At 42.7% G+C, this 20,304-nt stretch overlaps 1 long non-coding RNA gene across 1 annotated transcript; it reads left to right on the top strand.

Annotated features, from left to right (window-relative positions):
* The first annotated feature begins 2 nt into the window (after nucleotides 1–2).
* LOC121233307 lies at nucleotides 3–5,820 on the top strand. Its single transcript, XR_005932383.1, has 3 exons — nucleotides 3–1,402; nucleotides 1,913–2,184; nucleotides 3,346–5,820. It is a non-coding gene; the product is annotated as an uncharacterized LOC121233307 (long non-coding RNA).
* Nucleotides 5,821–20,304: the final 14,484 nt, after the last annotated feature.

The raw sequence follows: 20,304 nt of genomic DNA, 5'->3' as shown, positions 1-20,304 counted from the left end.
AGACGTAAGGTAGATGGAAAGTCTTGTGATTAGCTGCACTGAGGATACATTAGAGAAGATAACAACCAGAAGTGCCCCAGCTCCCTCATGTCCTGGATCCTTCTCAGCAAGGGACTGTGTTATAATTTACAGAACGACTTAATTGAAGAAGCTATGGAAGTACAGTGATCAGAAAAATTTACAGTGGTTTCTGATGTACAAAGGTACTGTGAGCAAGCACTAATGCCTCAGCAGGTTGTTCCTCCATCATCTTGTCCATGCTATTTATTTTTAGACCCTGATGGTTTAATCAGTGCCATGCGGGCTGAAGGCTCCAGGCACTTGGAGCTCATGGAGGGTTACAGCCGCAGGTTGCAAGAACCTCATGGCAGTGACTGCCTTTCAGCCCTGTGCAATCCGGTTTTATTGGAAGTTATTCATTAAAGGCAGATAAACCATCCAACATTTTAAATCCCTCTTGGTCTGAGACATCTCGCATCCGCTAGTCATGCCTCCAAAATAAAAGAATGAAACCCGTGCGGAAAAAATACTTCACATTGTTTAATGTGATTAAAAATAAAAGTAAATTTAAAACAATGCTTTTCCTAGAATCCTTGTTTATCTCAGGGTATTTTCAGTACAACACCTCCACTTTTTGCTTTAATATAGTAAGTGATAATTGCACCCTTTGGGTACATCTTGGCTGATGCCTAAAACACATGTAGAACTGTTTTCATATTACTATGAAAAACTGTTTGAAATGAGAGGCTACAAGTGCTTTAATAACAGGACTGCAAAATGAGCCATCAATAAACCTCCTCTGTCATTTAAAAAAGCTAAGCAATGCTGAGATTTATTAAACACCAAATATAATCTCATTGGCGCACAAAATACCATAGCCCCATTCTGTTGCATTAAAAACAAAGGAGAAAATACAAAAATAATGAGTTTTATGCATTCAGAAATCTCATAGATCCCAGATAATAACTCTGGTCTTGACTTGGCAGTACACAAAAGGTCTACCCTGTGCCACAGAATTTCCCAAAAACTCACTGGTACTAATAATGCTTAATGGCTCAGTGGAACTAGGATTTCTCCCTAAGAAAGTTACTTTCTCCTGCTGTTATGGTAAAGGAAGTCCAAATCAAATAACATAATTAAACTTATGTTGTGCTTTCTAGCACAAATGATGCTATATTTTGTAGGCTTCTCCATAAGAGGTAAGCAGCGTGGATCTTGCCTAGTACTTGCAGGAGAGACCACCTGGGAATCCCACAAGGTGCAGTAGGCATAGTACGAGAAGTCACAGCAAACCGTCCGACACGCAGGAAGCCACAGCAGACAAATAAACTGGAAAACACCGTTTGGCTGTAACACAGGACCTCAGGGGACAGGTAGGGAAAAGATGAAGGGAGCGCAGCAGGTAAATTCATGTTTGCAAAACGATCTTCTTCCAAGCCTGGATCTCATGTGGTAAAGCAGTTCAGGCTGTCCACAAGTGCCCCATAGGCTTCGTGCAGGTTTCTGCACAGGGATGTGTTCAGTGTGAAGGTGGAACTCTAAAATATGGATACCAATAATCATTCTCTTCTAAAATTATAGACATTTCTAACTGAGCAGAGTTGAAATATTCTTTACATGCTAGTCTAAATAGATTCAGATTTACTATGGAAAAATGTACAGTAGCTTTTCCTTATGTACAAGACCCCCATGGATTCCAAGACAATGGGATCAAATTCCACAGCAGTGATCTTTTAATTTCAAGACAACATTAATTTATTAGAACATCTTGCAATAATATTCCTTCCCATCCTCCTCCTGGCCCAAGAAGAATCCCATACAACCAAAGTTTGCAGTTAAATGTATTTGTTGACATGACATTTGTTAATGATTTTTCTGCCATCCTTCACTTTGAAGATAGCTTTTTCTTAAGATTTCTGCACTGCCTGGCTTCAATTCCTAATCCTGCACAACGGACACGCTGCACAAAAGCAGGTATTTCTGTCAAACGCTACCTGGCATGGTGGAGAAGGGCAAAACAGTGGGGTTGTAGGTCTGCGATGGAGAGGAGCACAGGGCTGCAGCTCTACGAACCACATCTCCAAGATGTCCCAAGTCAAAAATGCACGTTTGTGCTGTGCACGGAAGAGCGGGACAGGGATCCTTGAGCCTTCACCTTTCCAAGACAAGAGGTCCATGCAGCAGGTGGCTGGGCAGAGTTACTCCTGGGGATCTGGAAGCTGTAGCTGCATTTTCCTGTAGCATTGAGCCTGGGGCTCGCACGCTGCCAGGCAGCTGGGCACTGCCTGGCACCACCAGGTCCCAGCTCGGCGTGTCCACAGGGAGAAAACATCTCAGCTTTTTACAGCCAGTTTGTGCTTCTGAGGTTTTCTCTTTTGCTAGGAGCTCCCAAATCATTATATTAAAAAAAAAAAAAAAAAATCCTAAAACACAATACAATTAAGATTTTATACATAATTTCACAGCAAACATTAGGTTTTGGTATGCTGAAGTACCAGGAAATTTGTGGATTCTTGCAACTCATTTCTTATGCAAGGAGATGGAAACTTGCATGTATCTCATGTCAGCCTTTAACCGGTTGCTTGGTGCAACTGGAAAACATCGTTGAAAGTGTCCCTGGTCACAAATCTCAAGAATGCAAAGAACAATGCCAACACCCTGCCCACTATCTGCTTGCTAAATAATTATATGTTTTAGGAACTAATCCCATGCATACAGCTCTAAGAGTATGAAAGGAAAGAAACAGCAGGTACGGTATGAAATGTGTGCTGTGCAGCCTTCTGAGAAGTGGAGAAAATGTAAAGAGAAAATACAATTTTGTATTCTGTGAATTCCAGTTCTTAAAAGCTCTCTGAGCAAAATATCTACTGTTAGCTGCCCTATAAAGAAGAATGGGAAACGGGCAGCTGAAATATATGAAAGGAACAATAGTCTAAAAGCTAATTGCTCTTATTTCCATATAATTCAAAAAGATAAAATTGCCTCAGCAATGTGACAGAAGTAATTTACTCCCAGCCTGTGAATAACCTAAGGCTTACATTTTTCCCTATTTGAGAAAAACTTGTGGAGGGAAGTTGAAACAGTAAGCTCGTGTATGCATTTCTTTCCAGGGTGAGGTTTGCCATTTCAAGACGGTATGTAGCTCTCGAGCCGGAGCAGGGACAGGTCTCATCCAAAGCAGCCCCCTTCCCCTGCACAGGGCTCAGGTCCCCCAACCACAGCTTAAAAGTCAGCACACACGTCCTTTTCGTACTAGCAAGAGCTCCCGCTGTCCCCAAAAGCCTCCTGGAGAGGGTCTTTGTGGTCCCCGGCGCCTGACTACAGAGTGTAACTGTCTCCCCACAGGAGCTGCACTCAGCGTTGGTCCCTCAGCCTGAATTGCTGGATCTCTGCCTCGCCTTACAAAAGCGGAGGACAGCATCTCCTGCCTTAGCAGTAGACTCCAGTAACAGGGGACGCTGCTGTAGCTGGAAGTAGCAATTAAACGCGATACTGGCAGTGCTACATAGCAGGACTTCAAGTTTAATAGCTCAAAAGTTAGGACAGTAAAAGTAATCATCATTCAGAGAAAAGCACACATCAAAATGCATTTCTCTGAAAAACTAAAGCAATTAATCTAAAATCACCAGGACAGAAAAAAAATAATTAAATCTATAGCACTGAGTGAAAGGAAGTATTGTCACTACTATCATAGGCTCACAGAATAATTCAGAGTGAGGAGAACCTCAAGAGGTGTCTAGTGCGACCTCCTGCTCAAAGCAGGGTCACCTCTGAGCCCAGACCAGGTTGCTCAGGGCTTTATCCAGCTGGGTCCTGAAAAACTCCGGGGATGGAGACTGCACAGCCTCTTCCACTGCCTGATGGGGAAAAAGTATTTCCTTTCAACCAATCTGAATGTCTCTCATTTCAATTTATGCCTGTTGTCTCTTGTTCTCCTGCCGTGCACCACTGTGAAGAGCCCAGCTCCGTCTTCTTGCTAACCTCCCCACAGGTACTGGGGGGGTGCTGTTGGGTTCTCCAAAGCTTCCCCTCTTCCAGGCTGACCAAGTCGGTTCCTTCAGCCTCTCCAACCAGCCTGGGGGCCTCTGCTGAACTCATTCCAGTTTGTCCGTGTTGTTCTTGGCTCAGTATCTAGATGTGATCTAACAAGTGCTGAGAAATGGGGGGATAATCCCTCCCCTCAATCTGCTGGCTAATGCAGCCCAGAAATGTTCCCAGTCACCTTCTTCTCCTTCACGTGCCCAGATGGGTACGCCAAGAGGAGTCACTGAATGATTTTCTGAGGGAACAAAGTGAGGCTGACCAGCCTGCAGTTCCCTGGGTTGGCCTTTGTACCTTTTTGAAGATGGATGAAACACTTGCCTTTTTTCTCCAGTTGTTGGAGACCCCACAATGATCTCCATGACCTTCCAAAGATGATAGAGAGCAGTCTGGCAAGGGCATCAGCCTGTTCTCCCAGCAACCTTGGAGGTAGCCCATCTGGTCCCATAGACTTGTATGGGTGAAGTTCTCACAAGTAATCCCTGACCTGACTCTCATCCACTGCTGGCGGTTCTTCCCTTTGAACCCTGGGAGACCTTGTAACCGAAGACTACAGCAAAGAAGACACTGAGAACCTCACCCTTGTCTGTGTCTGCTGTCACAATTCACTCACCCAGGCAGCAATGGGCCCTTGTTTTCCTTCTTCAGCGTTTTATCATTAATGTAGTGCCCTTCTTGTTGCCCTTGACATCCCTTCCAAGTCTCAATTCCAGCTGAGCATTGGGTTTCCTGATATCATTGCCTGGGCAATATTTCTAAACTTCTCCTTTGTAGCCTGTCCTTCTTACACCTCCTGTATGCTGCTGTTCTGCACTGGAGCTCTGCCATGAGCCAAGCCAGCTCCTCTTACACCCACCCGTCTTCCAGAATATCAAGGTGGGCCCTGCCTGTCCTTGGAGGATGCCGTCCTTAAAAGCTTGCCAGCTCTTCTGAGCATCTTTCAGAGCTTCCCCATGGCATCCCACCTACCAATTCCCCGAACAAGCAGCAGCCTCCTCGCCCGGAGTCCCAGGTCTGTGCTGCAGTCCTTTCTCACTCCTCACGGGGTCTTGGACCCCGCTATTGAGCGGTCGCTACAGCCATGGATACCACCGACTGCCCTGTCCCCCACCAGATCTTCTTTGTCAGTGCTGGGGAGATTCACCCTGCTTGCTCCACCCAATACCTCTATCAAGACGTTCTCCCTTGTTCCAAAGTGAAACATTAAAAATAGGGATTGAAATGATAAAAATATGAGCAAGGTTTACAAGCTAGCATTCAGTAAACCATCCTCTGTATTTCATGCCATCTCTGAGTTTGATCACATGCCTATTTTATATATTAGTGGAAGAAAGAAAAAAGAAAACTTTTATTTTATGTCAAAGGAACAGACCGGAAGGAACGGAGTAGAAGAACAGACCATTTTAAACTCTGGCTTACGGCATGAGATTTTCAGCTATTGAAAGGTCAGAAAGAACCCCGAAAGATTCATGGATTGTCTTCTGGAATGTGAGAACAACCAATTAGGTCAAATTACATCTCTGTCACATAATGCTGAATCTAATACTGATCAATATAGGATGCCTAGGGTTTGAATATTAGAAAGAGTACAAATGAAGGATGCTCTTGTGTGGAACACCATCTGGTACCCCAGGACACCGTCTCATCTTCAGCCGTCATTGGGTTTGGACTGTTGGGCTGCAGACTGCACCTAAACCATGCTGCTAAACAGTCCTGGTAATCCCATCCTTTACAAACTCATCTAATTTCCTTTAGAGCTCATTTATAACTTTGGTGACAATAAATGACACAATGAAATTGCACGTTGTGTTGGAAAAATGCTTCCTTTTTTTTTGTGTTAAACACACAGCCGAGGCTGTGCCTAGCTCCTGTGTAACAGGAAACAATGGGAAACGATGAACAGCAATTCCCTGTTCACCTTCTCCCCACTGTACCCAGTTCTCATAGATCCCCATCAAAGCAGCTCTCCAGCGTTTTCTTTCCTGATGAACTTCCCTTGGGATACATTTCATATGTCCATCTGTCTCTTATCCCCTTCCCATGTGTCTCTCCCATAAACACCAAGTTTGAGAACTGTTTACAAAACAGTCCACAGATCTCCTGGCAGGCTCTTAAGCAAAACACAGTCTCTAGCCAATGTCTGTGTTTTGGAAACTGTGTTTCTTTAGTAAGTATAGTTTCATTTTTATTTGATTATCTCCATTTGCTAAATGTGGTTAGCTGGCATTTTACAACAACTATATTTCATCAGCTGGAAAGATGGGAGGGACTCTGGTGCTGCATTTGGAAATGGGAGCGGGAGAAAGATGTCAGGAATGGCCTTCACCAAAGTCTTTTAAGTTTTATGTATGCAGAGGGCTCCCCGCATCCTGTGTCAAGGCGACTGCCCCACGGAGGTCATCCCTGCCACTCAGGAATTCAGGTGGGAGGCTTTGGAGGAGGAATCGGAGATTGTCCTGGAGAGGCAGGACAGGGATGCTGGGGTGTTCAGCCCCAGCGCACAGCGTGTGCTGGCGTTTGCCCCCCGGGCTGCGGCAGCCTGCTAAAGCCAGTGGGATTTGGGGCATTTTTGCTTTGGCTTTAGTGCCCTTAGGAGCAATAGTCCTATAAATCAGTGCTAGAAAACTCTTTCTTGCCATGAAGGTAGAGTTTCAGCACACAGCAGATGACAGGGGTGACGAAGCAGCACGTCACGGACCAGCTCCCCCCACAACTCCCCGCACTGATGTGTGAGGCTTTATGATTCAATATGTAGCAGAGCACCGCCTTGCCATTTTTTTTTCCTTATGGAGCTGGTCAAGGTGCATTTTACCCTTTTATTCGCAAGCCAGCTCCACTAGAAATTTTAATTCTCAGGGGAGGACTTACTTTGGGTGTAACTCTTCTGGTCATTCAGTTCAGAGACGCGTGTGTTGTCCTTACAGAACAAACTCCTTCCCCTGCCTCTCATCCTCTCTCCCGTAAACACAAAACCCAGCAACCAAAGCCATTATTCTACATATAGCTGGGACAGGACAATGTTTTTTCTTTTCCTTACGGTGGCCAATAATGCTGATCGAGATTAAAAGAGGAAAGAAAGACAAGGCAAGGCTATTGATTCTTTCCTTGGTGACATTTGGTTTTAGTCTTGGCTTTGGAAGACCTAGAGAAGTTTCCTCAAGTCTATCGTATTTTATGTGTGTCTCACATGTCAGTTTTGAGTTTGAGCAGAAGTCTTGGCTGTCAGACGCATGTTTGTAGGTTGTGGATGGAGAGAACCAGTGGAGAACTTCCTCAGATGTAGCCTCTGAACTTTCATTTTAAAGAGTCATACGCTGTTTAACCTTTTTTCTAAGTAGTGTAGTAAAGTATATCAACACTCATGTTTTCTCTTCCACAAATAAAGCCTTTTGTTTTCCAGCAGCTCCGTTGCTGTAGCACACCAGCAGATGGATAGTTCTTTTTCTAGCTGTTATCTCATCACGGTAAAAGGAGTAACTTGAAGGTACTTAACAAAGTTGATGGGCCTTTCTTTTGGCAGTAGTGTCAATATTTTTAAGACTTTTCACTTCCTTTTGGTTTAACCATTTAGCACATTGTTTTAGTTTTCTTTAGTACCATAACGTGCTAGACCTTTTCCTCTTATCTATCCAGACTTCTCTGCTAATGGCTGCAAGCCTTAATTGTGTGGAGTTAAAAAGAGAAAAACATAAAGCATTAGTTTTGCCAGTGCAGATAACATACGGGAGATAACAACATTTACCTATGACTTTCTCCAGCATAATCTCTTACAGAGTATACTGAAAATATGCAGACAGGCAATCTGTGTAAGGTTTCTGGGAGTGCTCTGGACAATATTTCTGACTAGATCCTCAGCTGATTTAAGTTGGCATTAGTGTGTAGACTACACTTTTAAATGATTTCAGTTATGTGCAGTGAACCCATGTTTATCTCAAATTTAAACATAGTTTAAAGGCGGCTGAAGATCACAAGCTCTTCTAACCAGGAGCCCATTTATTCCCACTTGAAGGATAGAAATTTTAAAGCTGGTTAAAACTGCTATGCAGCCAGATGCTGTTCACTGGGCAAACTGGTTCAGAAAGGCTTCCAGCACATATTCAGTCTCTTTGTAGAAAGGATTGATATGGTGCAGAAAAGTTCCAGAAGTTTTCAGGAAAAATAAATATATTTTTTTCCCCTATTTATTCCAGGGAACTCATATGGGGAAAAAAAAAAGCAGAATTAGATTGAAAATAAATTTTCATGTGAACCATTAAATTACAAACCTACCAGTGAAAGAAACTGACAAATATTTAAAATGTTCTTTCCATAGGCAGTATTTCAGATGATGATACTTTATTCTGGAATTTATCAGTTCAGAGTTACAATTCCTATGCATCATCAACAAAATGTACTGTTACTCTTTAATGTGGTTCTATTTTAACTACATTATGATGAATACTAATAGGAATACCATGGGTATTTTGAAAAATTTTCTCTATAGATGTCTATTCCATATTTGTATTATAACATCAGGTTAAACTCAATTAAATCCTATTTCAGAACTCTACAGATAACTCTTATTTTCATTTACAATTAAAAAATATTGATGGTTTCTGTTTTCAATTTTTTTAAAAAGATAAATCAAATTTATATACCTTAGTTCATAGTACATCTTCATCTCTATAAATCATTAATTAGAAGTAAACAATGTACACATTTCTTTTATATATTATCTAATTGCACTTTATAGTATCGAAATTACACATGCTACTCTTTTTTTTTCTTTAAGATATATATACCATTTAATTTCCACTTTGCTTAGTTGTAGCTAGCAAGTAACCATTACAGATTTTATTGCTTCACTCCTCTGTTTTTTGGTGAGGGTGTGTTCCTCTCAAAACCACACTCATGCATTTTTCCAGGTGTAGCTGTAGACGGACCTCTACCGCTGGAGAAATTGGAAAAGTTGTGGTGTTCTCCTTCATCGGCGATCTTGGTGGGCATACTTTATTTTTATAGGACTTGTAGGAAATGTGGCTATAATTTAATAGGAAACATTCAGTTTAGGATTAAGACTTTCAGTTAGACCTTGAAAAGAGTCTGAGGAAACTACAGTACTTCATCAAAGTGCTTGAGGATCCTATTTCCTAAAGCATGAGGAAAAAAAAAAAATCAATATTTTATTAAATAAGCTGTTAACCACAAAGGTTTAGATCATCCAGCATGAGTTTTTGACAAGGGAGAGGCCAAAAAAAAAAAGAAAAAAAGGGTGCAGAGACTTTGTGCTCTGCATCCCCACGGAGGGGCTGGGTGTATTCCCGCCGATGTGCTGAAGGTTTCCGTGCCAGCCGTGGCTCAGCGGGATCACCACGGCCCGTCCCGCCGCCGCCGCTGCCCTCCTGCCCAGCCTCGGCTGTCACTCCTGCTAGGAGGGTCCGTAAAGAAAATGGAGCTTGTGCCTCTTTCCAGCAAGAAGGGTTACCTCCGCATTTCTCCAAGCTCTGCAAAGGTTGCGGTCTAAACACTCTGTTTAACCCCAGGTTATTAGTACAGGTCTGTTGACTATTGAGTCGGCTCTTCTATTTTCTTTCAAGCAGGACAGAACATCATCATCTGATGCATTTCGAAGCGGTTGCAACGGCTGGAAGCACATCTGCTTTCTTTCCTGCATGGAGCTGTTGTATATCCATTGTGAAGGACATGGAAGAAGATTTCTACTTCTCTTTAATTTTTCTGCTGCCATTTTTCATAGTCTTATCTGTGTTTGGAAGGTTTCCAACATGGAAACTGCTAATTCACAATTTTTTTGTTGCACTTTATTGGATTTGCAGTTTTGGGAGTTCTTAAGAATCGATCTTCGATCAGCAGCTTAGATGTTTTCCCAAATGCCTATGTTCCGACTGTTTAAAATATTATATATTTATATAACTTATGCCATATATCAAACATTTTGCAGGTTTTTTCTGAGGTTGCTTGCTGTGGAAGGATCACAGTTCTGATCAATCTGTTAGATCTACAGATGTTTCGGTGTTTCCTACCCTCTGTCACCGTTTTCTGTTTCATTGTGCGTTATTAGGACCCTTTTGAACTTTGTCCTCTAAATGACACCCCAGGCGATTACCCACGGGCCTTGTGCTAAAGGCAGCTCTGGATAATCTACCTACAGCAAGGGAACATGCTTCCCTGGGATTCACAGCAAGTATGCTGTCTTTCTACTTAGACACTATGCTGTTAGAGGATTAAGAAAGGTTTAAGAAACCACATGTTTATTTGACTTATCTTCCATTACGCACAGGGTTTCTCCAAGCTTTATGTTTCTCTGAGCTCTCGGAATCCTTCACTCTCGGCAGTCCCCTGCCTCTCCGGTTGCATGTTGCGTGGGGTGTGATGACCCTTCTTTCAGCTTTTCCTTTGTTCTCTCATCTGCCGTTTCCCCTAAAGGTCGCCCTGGAACATCTTCCTTCTGCTGTTCCCACCCACACAGCACCTCGCGGGAGCTGGCTCCAGGACAGTACGGTGGTTCACGGCTTTCACTACGTCAGGGTCAGACCGATGCTGTTGGCAAAACGCCTGTGATGACAAGCTAGTTCTGAGACTTACATTTTCTTCCTTCCATTCACGTTGGTAGAATTACAACAAAGAGTGAGTAAGCGAGCATCTTCTCCACACCGCTCCTGGTTTTATTGACCTTAAATGTCTCTTTTCCACATAATGAGTCCTGCTGATTTAATTTTTCCCCATTTAGAAGGTGTTCCAACCTGTAGACCGTCCCCCTTGTCTTTCTCCTACACCTGTACCATTTCTACAATGATTTTTTTTCAAATAGAACCTGAACTGTCAGCAGTAAGACAGGGTAAATTCACACCATCTACACAATGCCATCATTTCATTTCTGGTTTGTTTTTTTTTTTTTTTTTCTTTCCTATATGCTGACACAGTCCATAGGCTGGGTCTCTGCAATCACTTGGCAGAGCACGGGGGAGCAGAGAGGGCGATGCTGTCTGAATGTTCTCTCCCTGTGATCATGGTTAATAAAGCTCCCGTCTGACCTGTTCCAAATTGTACCTGTGTTATTATGCAGCTGGAGTCCCCAAATCTTCGACACTTGACAAAAAGCCGTGTGTCTTTGTGACCGCTGTTAACAGTGAACTGAGAGCTTCCCACAGACCTACCAGCAGCAACTCCTAGTTCTCTTTTCCGAACGGTAATAGCCAATTTAAAATCCATTAAGTTATATATGTCTAGTTAAGGTTGTTTCCCTCCATATTCATTACTTTACATTTACTGACATTGAATTTTGTCTGTTATTTTACTGCCTGCATGCTCAGAGCGTGTTCATCAGACTAAATGCAGACGAACGGCGCCTGGTCCGGTCGCCGTGTGCTCCCGTTACAGGCGGCAGAGAGAAAGAGGCATCTCTAGGGCTGCGATTCCCCTGATTCTAATGTATATATCCCAAACAGACCAGGGGAATCGAGCCTTAAAAGTGCCTGTTTCTCTCCACTGAGTACGAAAGGAGCCTCAGGTGACTCGGTTTCTCTAACAGCTATGTTGTAGATGTCCGTGGTTAGGTAAGATGAATCCCACGTGTGTCGTATTGCGAGCTGTCTCTGTCACACCGCAGCCAGCTTTTGTTTATATTGCCCTCAACTATTTTGTGTCATCAACAAACTCCGCCACGCTGCTTTTCACTTTTCTCAGATGATTTATGGGTAAATGGAGCACACAGCTTCACAGATGCTGTTGGGACTCCTCTGGAAATCTCCCTTTTTTAAAAAAAAAGACCTTTTGTTCCTACCCTTTCTTTTTGACTACAAGAGCTTTATCTATTTAAAAACCTTTCGGGAGCGACCTTGTCAAAACCTTTTTGGAAACACAAGTATGCTGCAGTGACAGCACCACTGCAGTCTGTGCTTTCACTGACTCTTTCCAAGGAGCTCAGTGGATTTATCAGGTAAGATTTTCCTCCCTACAGAAGTCATAGCATTTTTGTTCCGATTGTATCGTGTTTTCCCAGTGTCTCTTAGTTCTACGCTTTATCATAAGTTTCCCAGGTCAGTGGTCCCAAGTCAGAATTACAAGTCTGTAGATCTCTGGACCTTTTCTAATTTTCTTTTCCAAAACTGGGATCACATCTGCCTTTTTATTCCCTTAGGAGCTTTTAAGCAAGGGGTTGTGCGCTGCAGTTAGCAGTTCTTTTACAATCCTGGGGAAATACAATACGGTCCTGCTGATTCATTACTGCCCATTGTATTGATCCATCCTAAATCTTCCCCTACTACATTTGAGCCGCTCTTATTTGTTCTCACCAGGAAAGCCCATGCAATGGGAATCTCCCCGAGATCCTCTTTCGTGGTTACCGAGTCCACTTAGCTTTTCTCTTTCTGGAAGCCCTGTGGGCCTTATTGATTACCCGACAGACTGCCAGCTCGCAGGTTTGACTGCTGCTTTGGATTCCTTTAGCCAGTTGTCTCTCAAAACGTTTTCCTGACCTGCCTCCTTATGATTTTACCTTTTGCTTACCAGAGCGTATTCTTTACCCATGTCCTAGCGATTTGTCCTGTATGTTGTTTATATCGATCAAATATTTTTTCTTTCTTTTTGTGTTGTAAAAGAACAATATTCTGTTCATAGAGGATTAGATTAAGTGAAGCAATGACCTACATTAGGCACATATTATTTCCTGATTATTACAGCAAAGAGGTAGTTTGCCCATTTCTGCTCACAATCTATAGTTTTGGTAAAGAGAAAGAGAATAATTTCCGTTAGTCTGAGATGGCCAAATGTAGGCAGCAGAGGTATTTGTGCTCTGGTACCCTTCCTTTCCATGCCATTTTTAGAATGCTCTCTGCTCCGTTAAAAAAAAAAGAAGACACACCCTCCATTTTTAAGTTAATTGAGTTAATACTGTTCTCACAAGAGAGGAACTTCCTCAGAGGAAGGGCAATAACATAATTAGGAAAACATAATTAAGAAAGTGGTGCTGAAGAACCAAGTTGCTGGCCAGATGCTTCCCTCAGTACAGCTGGCAGACCCATGGGGCTGTGGGTGTATCCCTGACACCAAAGGCCAAATTCTGCTCTGAGAGAGCACAGCAATGCAAGGGGAGAGGCAGGGTCCGTCCTTTGGCTAGGCGTGTAGAAAAGACAGAATTTGGCAAAAAAAAGCTCTGAGGGCTGAGTATCTGGTACTTGAAAGTCAACACGCACTATGATTTGGTTTTATAAGCACTTGGTCTTTTGCAGCTTTGTGTCACAAGTGTGCACCAAAGGCATCATATATGTTCTTTGCTTCAAAAGGTAGTTTTTCATCACGTATTCATTTGTAATGTTCAATGTTTTCAATTTATGCTTTGATATTTATTTGCGGATATGAGCCTGACTGAAGCCTGAAAAAAACATATAGCCTACTAATGCAGTCCACACTCTCAAATTTTTGATCTTAATGAACCCTCTAATCTCTGGAAGGTTTTTATAGAGGGAATCACAGCTAGTTTGGAATAATAGCCATATTTGAAATTTTGGACCTTTGTCTGTGACAGTTCATAAAGAGAAAAAAACAATGGTTATCCAATAAATTACTGGCAATGAATTGTTGTCCTTGCTATATTAATTATCACAGGAACAGAAGAATTGCCGTGTTTTAACAGACCACTAGTCTGACGAGTCCATTAACATTTCTTGCACAGTGGCCAATACCGTATGTTTCAAAGAAAGGTTCAACAAACCTTATGAAAATATTATGTAGTAAACCACCCATGGGAACAATTCTTAACTTCTGGCAGCTAGTGCCTGATTTATGGCCTCAAGCATGGCAACAAAAATCCTAAACGGTTTCACATGCCTTTTCCCAAAATGACCCCTCTGAGTACCTGAAAGACTATAGACCAACACCTGGGTTCCACCTGCACATTTTGGTTTTGGTTTTGTTTTTATTTTTTAAAGAAAAAATAAAAGTGGCAGGAAAAGGACACTTGTATTTATCTCTGTAACAGATACTGGAAAGGCAGTGGAAAAGGGAATTTCCCCACACTGTTCTACAGGGATGATTTAACCACAGCATTAACAGAGGGAATGAAGTCTATCTTACCTCCTTATTTTGGTTTCTCAAACTCCAGCCCTTGTTCCATCAGAGCACAAGAGGGTTTAATAATGCAGCTACCTTCTCACTGCTGGTAACTGGATTAAGACCAACAACTAATTTTACATACAGGAATGTCATTTTCCAATTGCTAAGCACTATTATCTTTCAGTCACTACTATGCAGAATCATTTTTATTAAAAAGTCAAAACCTCTGGGGATTTTTTATTGCTTGTGACCCTTTTTCCTCCTATGATTCAATTCTCACCTGGGTATATAATGCCAGTGAGACTGTAAACTCTAATAATTTGGTCATGCAGAATGATTCTTTAGGTGTTTGAATGCTCTAAGTATGGATTTCCTGATGTTCATTGACTAACATGTAGTTCCAGATTTTATTTAGTGGCCTATGATTGTTTCTAAAAATACATGTTTGGCCATGGATTGAATTCATTTGGCAACACTACTTAGGCATGGATGACTGATGGACCATTACAAGTCATTGACTGTGGAGAAGGTTAATCAGACAAATCTTCTCATTAACCTGAATCTGATTCTCTTCTTCATTATTGAAAGCCAGATAATTTTCATTTTCACTGTGAAGTTAAGCAATGAGTTATCTTATTATAAAATATGTTTATATACATATTAAGTATGTGTGTAGTTTCTATGAGCGCTTTATAAAATAAGGAATATATTGCGCAAAAGCATTTTGTAGTGCTTTGCAATCAGAAAAAAACCCCAAACAGTACATGTAAATGAACAGAAGACTATTCTTTTCCAGTGCACAAATGCATGAAAGTGCTTTTCAGAGACTTCTTTTGTCAGCTGATTACCTTGATGGCTCTTCTTCTTTTCTACAATTTTTCTATTTTCTGTGTTCTTGGTTTGTTTTTTTATCCTGCCCAATTTTTTTTTCATTGTTTTATGTTGATGTTTCATTTTCATTTCATTTTCTTTGGGCTGCTTCCTTGCTTAAAATACATGACTTTCCATTCCCTACAGTGGTTGTCTCCTAGTAGTGTATTTATGTTTTTAAAACAGATCTGCCCATTGTGAGCTTTATTTCTCAGACCACTAGGTAAAACCCTATTTATTTATCTTATTTGGCAAACACTCTGTGCCAATATTCCATAGTGAGTGGTATGTAGATAGCAGGTCAACTCATTCCTTGTGTCATTCAAAAATGACATATTTATATAATTTTGAATTATTAATGGCAGTGTGCTACATCTACATGTGGGAGAGGGAACAAGACTAAATGAGTCCAGGGTGTCGTCTTTGTTTGCAGTCATTGGACTTCCCTGTAAGATTCATGTTGTAGAGAAAGCTGGAAGCAGTAGTATCTCTAACACATCCTACATGCATATGGGGATGTCAAACCATAAATAAATACTTAAAATCTTGTCTGCTGGCCCTGGCAGGATCTTAAGTCTCTACTCACCTACATTTCTGCCAGTGAAGTCCTTAATTTCTTGAATGATAGGTTGGGAACATGACTAACACCATCTCATTGCTGAGAGTACCTAGGTATTCTCAGATATCCACTAAACATGGTTGTTTCTTCTATCAGATCAAGGTTTTGATTTTCTCTCCAATCAATGGTTCATGTCAAATAACTGAATAACCATGAGAGCAGAAACCGGAATGCAGTCCTCTTCCACTCCTACTCCAGGTGACTAGACTAGAGAGTAATTTTCTGGCTTGCTAACCCAAAAGACATGCAATCATCTCATAAAAACTTGAACAATTTACCGGGAGAAACTGGGAGAGCGCCATCCAGTTATATGCTGGTGGCCACAAGAAGAGCTAGGTTAAAATTGCCTTGGCCAGAGAAGAGTGGCCAAGGCTCCCACAGACCTGGATGGGTGTCCTCGCTGCTCCTAGAAAGCAAGGAAAGCGAGAAGGTCACATCAGCGGCTTTCTGGGGCTGAGGAAGAAGAGGCTTTCACCCCCAGCCCCTTAGTGCCAGCTAGGGGAGAGGGTTCCCCAGTCCTTCTGGTGGCTTTCCTAGATCCCATTCGGAATACGCGTATGTCTCCACGTATTCAACAGGGAGACTAGGGACATAACGCAGGGCTGGTTATTTCTGGGGGAGCCAAGATCTTGGATTCATCCCATGTAACAGTCAGCCTAAATTATTGCCTGGAGTTCTCCATTGACTTCAGAGGAGCTCAGCAAGATTTTTGTTCCCGGCTTAGGTTCCTGAAGTTAGTGGGATGAAGCCGGCCGAAAGTGCCGAAAGTTCAGAATTGCAACACTTGATATTGCAACATCTAAAGCCTTTTGTGGACTGATCTGCTGGGGAAATTCTGGTTAGGTAAACGCAGTGGTGTTTTACAATTGACTTTAATGGCCCTGGAAGTCATTTAAAGAATTCTGTACAAAAGCTAATGCTGCTACTCTAGAAGAAGGTATTAACTGCCTTTGCTCCGATAATATTGAGGGATCAAAGCCATTCCTCCTAGGTCTTGCTGTAATGAAAGATGGGTTTTAACCGTTCTTTAAAAGCAGTGAATCTTTTCAATTCTTTTTCTCCTAAAAGCTCTTTCTATCAGATGTATTTTGATAGAGTTAGAATCATGTCCCTGTTTTCTTACTAAATGTTCCTATTTATATGTTAAAAAACCTGGCAGGTTTGCAAGTACTGAAAAAAAAATCTCAAGGGGACAGCATTTTTTAAATGGAATGGGATTGAAAGTGAGAATTCATGAATATCCCTTTTGGCTGGGTATGACTGCAAATCTTACAGAGATCTGTGACACGCTCTTGATCAGCAGAGTCCAGCTGGGAACTGGCAGGTTGTGTCTCTGCAGCCCTTTTCTCTCTGCCTTGGTAGAGAAGGAGGTCACCTCCTGAGGCCAGCTCCGTGGTGGGGAAGGATATGGGTGCTCTGGTGCAGGTAGGAGAAGGGGCCGGTGCTTGCACGGTGGCTGTGGTTACAGCTGGAGAGGAGGCTGTCTGCAGGGCTTGACAAAACCTGGATCACTTGCATGAAACTGGGCTACTGGCAGCCTTTTGTTTTGGTTCTTGATGAAGAAGTTCAAGATCCTGGAAGCCTTTCCGAGCTCGGCACTAACACACACATCGCTAGACCTCTGTTGGCTTTTGCTGGTTACTTCTCTTTTAATACCGACTCTGCCGATATCTTCAGAATACAAATCACCATATTGCACCATGCATCCTTAATACGGGAAGCAATTATAGTCGCTGCCAAGTCAAAAACATCTGCCTGAGGGAAGATCTTACAGGCCCGGGCCGTGAAGGTGTTTTGGTGTGAGATAGCCCAGTGATGGGTTATTCCAGCGCTGCCCTCTTATGTGGTTCAGCTCAGTTCACTTCATCTGATCGTGCCTCCATCCTACTTTTTTTCTACAGTGTCCTTAAACTGATGGGTGAAAAGAGCCTCAGGAGCTGAGAAGGGCTGGAAGAGCTACTGTCAGCTGCCATGGGATTAGATCAAGCACTGCAAGGGCAATGGGGTGGGAGGAAGGATGGTGCCACTCAAGATACTGGTCCAAATTGGTATGCCTGATTGAAAGTCATTAAAGCTCAAGAACATACACAAAGATAACTCATTATTGGACTTAATGGGAGGTTGGTTCTATTGCATCAGGTTTCCTTTATGTTACAGAGTCGTCGGACAAAGCAGAGTCTTGCCACACCAAGAGGCATCAACTAAAAGCCTGGAAATAATTCTGTATAAAGAGAGACGGGGGACCACAGCTGCTTGATTCAGAAAGCAGATAGAAAAGTAAATGTATGAATAGAGTCAATATGGAGTGGAAGATGCACAAAATAATAAATGTTACAGAAAATCAAGGTCTCCTATTTATTCTTGAGCATAATGCCAAAACAAGGCAATTTTAAATGGAAGTGAAAAGCAGCATATCCTGAGTGGCGTATTATTAATTTATGGTATTGATTGATGCATCAAAATGAAGGATTTAGTAAAAATGAAAACAAGGAAACGTCTCTGTATGGAGAATGAGAAGATCTAAACCCTGTTAGACAGCACAGGATGACACAAGCCACGGGAACAAAAGGCAGGCCCCTAATTAATTGGTACTGGGTTTCTTGTCCCTTCCTTTTGGCAGTGATCCGAACAGGAGTCTGAGATGGCCAGATCATTTCTCTGGTCAGGTGTTGCAATGCTGTACAGACAGGTTCAGGCATGATTTTGCTAAAATGCTCAGGACGGCTTGCGTGTAACCATATTTCCAGCTAAAATATGTTTGACGTGACTTCAGTTGCATGCACTATGGCGAACCTGTTGTCAGCAACAGTCTCTTTTCACAGCCTAAGCAATACTAGGGAAAGTGAAGTTGGCAAGAAACTTAACTGAAGAGGAATACACTCATTCCTGATGTAACTCTCCTGACCTCGCTAGAGCTGCTCCAGAGTTCAGTCTAGCCTTGACCTGTTTTTCTGTAGTTCGCACGTCTTGCGGCTGGAGAACTGCTTCTGCTTCTGCTGTTCCATCCATCTTTGTTCAAAGTAATAACAAGAGAATTAAAAAAGGGTTCAGGGAAGGGTGACAAACATGACTGGAGCAAAGGAAAACTCTCATATCAAGGGAGATTGATAAGGTTGGAGTTGTTTCCCTTAGAGATGAGACAAATAAAAAGGAGACATAAAAAAGGAGACGAAATAATAAATAGTCTAGAAGGACTCATCGAGACACCCCTTGTGATCCGCTAAAGGACCTTTAGAGGTCCATGACAATGTAATCAAATTAAGCTGTTGTTACCTGCCTCTCCCTGCCAGTTGGCTGCAGTCAGGATCTCTGCCCTGTGCCTCTTTTGCTTTTGGGGGTAAAAAGGCTGCAAACTGTTAATATAGGGAAGGTAGGGCAGGGGCAGCTGTTGTCCCTGCTTCCCACCCGTGAAAATAGGGGCAGTCAAAGAATATTCCAAGCCAGAAGGAAGGGAGATACTTTTCCATATAATACAAAAACATCCACAGGGCCAGGCAATAAGTAATGTTCGAAGACATTGCGCTTTGTAACAAGGCTTTCCCAGGTTATAAGAGTTGCTGGTAAAGCTGGGTGCAGCTGTGCATGCTGGGGGAGGCTGCACACTGGTTTCTCCATCCCGTGAGCCAGGCTGGGTGCCCCGGTGGGTGCTGGTAATTAGCGGGCTACTACCCTCCCAGCAGTAAATCCTCTTGCTGTAAATTCTCCCCCCGCCCCAGTTACTAACAGGCATGCTAGCCTGTTTTCAACAGCTTACAGCAATTGGGGCGTAGGAGGAATCCTAATGTGGCACATTAATTATGCCACCTCTGCTAATGCAGGGGATCTCATGATGTCTAATGCCGACTGTCTGTCTGCTCTCGGGGTGGGATGGACCGTGGCTGCAGCTCCTGTGCTCCTGGGTCTGCATCTGCCAGCGCCAGGGCCATACGGCCACCCTGAATCCATAACAGTTAATTTCTTCCCCAATAGGGAAATAGCTCCTACTTTGACTCCAAAACCAGCTATGTGTTGTCCAGAAGAGAAGTTTTTGCAAATGATTTTGTTTTAGAGAGGGGTCAGTGCTTTTAAAAGGGGTCCTCCTGTGCTGTTTCAAACTCCATCCTTTCTTAGTTACATCTCGTTCCTATGGCTGAGACGACCACCTAGTACCTTTTTGGATCAGTTTGAGCCTAAGGTCATCAAAGTTTGAAAGCCATAAATGGAAATAGGCTAAAATTACATGACATATATTGAGCTTTTCTAGCAGCTCATTGCTTTCACTAAATGAAATGGGTGCTCCGCACCCTGCCATTCCCACCTCCACCTCTTGCCTACGGCTGGTGTTTGCCTTGGGCTCTGTTGAGCTGATGTGACTCGCCATGTGAGCAAAAACCTAACACAACAAAACCCAGGAATAGTCATCTGCTGGGACGGTGACCTGAACTGGCTGATTGCAACTGAAGCGAGTGATGACTGGGTACTGCTTTTAGTTGCAAGACACCCAGCTTAGGGTTTGGGGGTTGTTGTTTTTTTTTTTTTTCCTGCTTGAGATAATTTAAAAACTTTTATCTATCTGTCTTCTACAACCACTTTGCTAAGCAGGTAGGTGATATGGCATTGTGCGATGCAGCTTTCCCAGCCGCAACTAGTCCAGTCCCCCTGTTTAAAATACGCATTAATCCCAAAGGAGCACACACAGCCCAGAGCAGGCTGACTGTACTCACGCGGGCTGGCAGACATCTAGG

Source organism: Aquila chrysaetos, chromosome 5 (assembly GCF_900496995.4).
Source record: "Aquila chrysaetos chrysaetos chromosome 5, bAquChr1.4, whole genome shotgun sequence".
Classification (NCBI taxonomy): Eukaryota; Metazoa; Chordata; class Aves; order Accipitriformes; family Accipitridae; genus Aquila; species Aquila chrysaetos.
The sequence above is the reverse complement of the archived record's forward strand: the minus strand, read 5'-3'. Positions and strand labels throughout refer to the sequence as shown.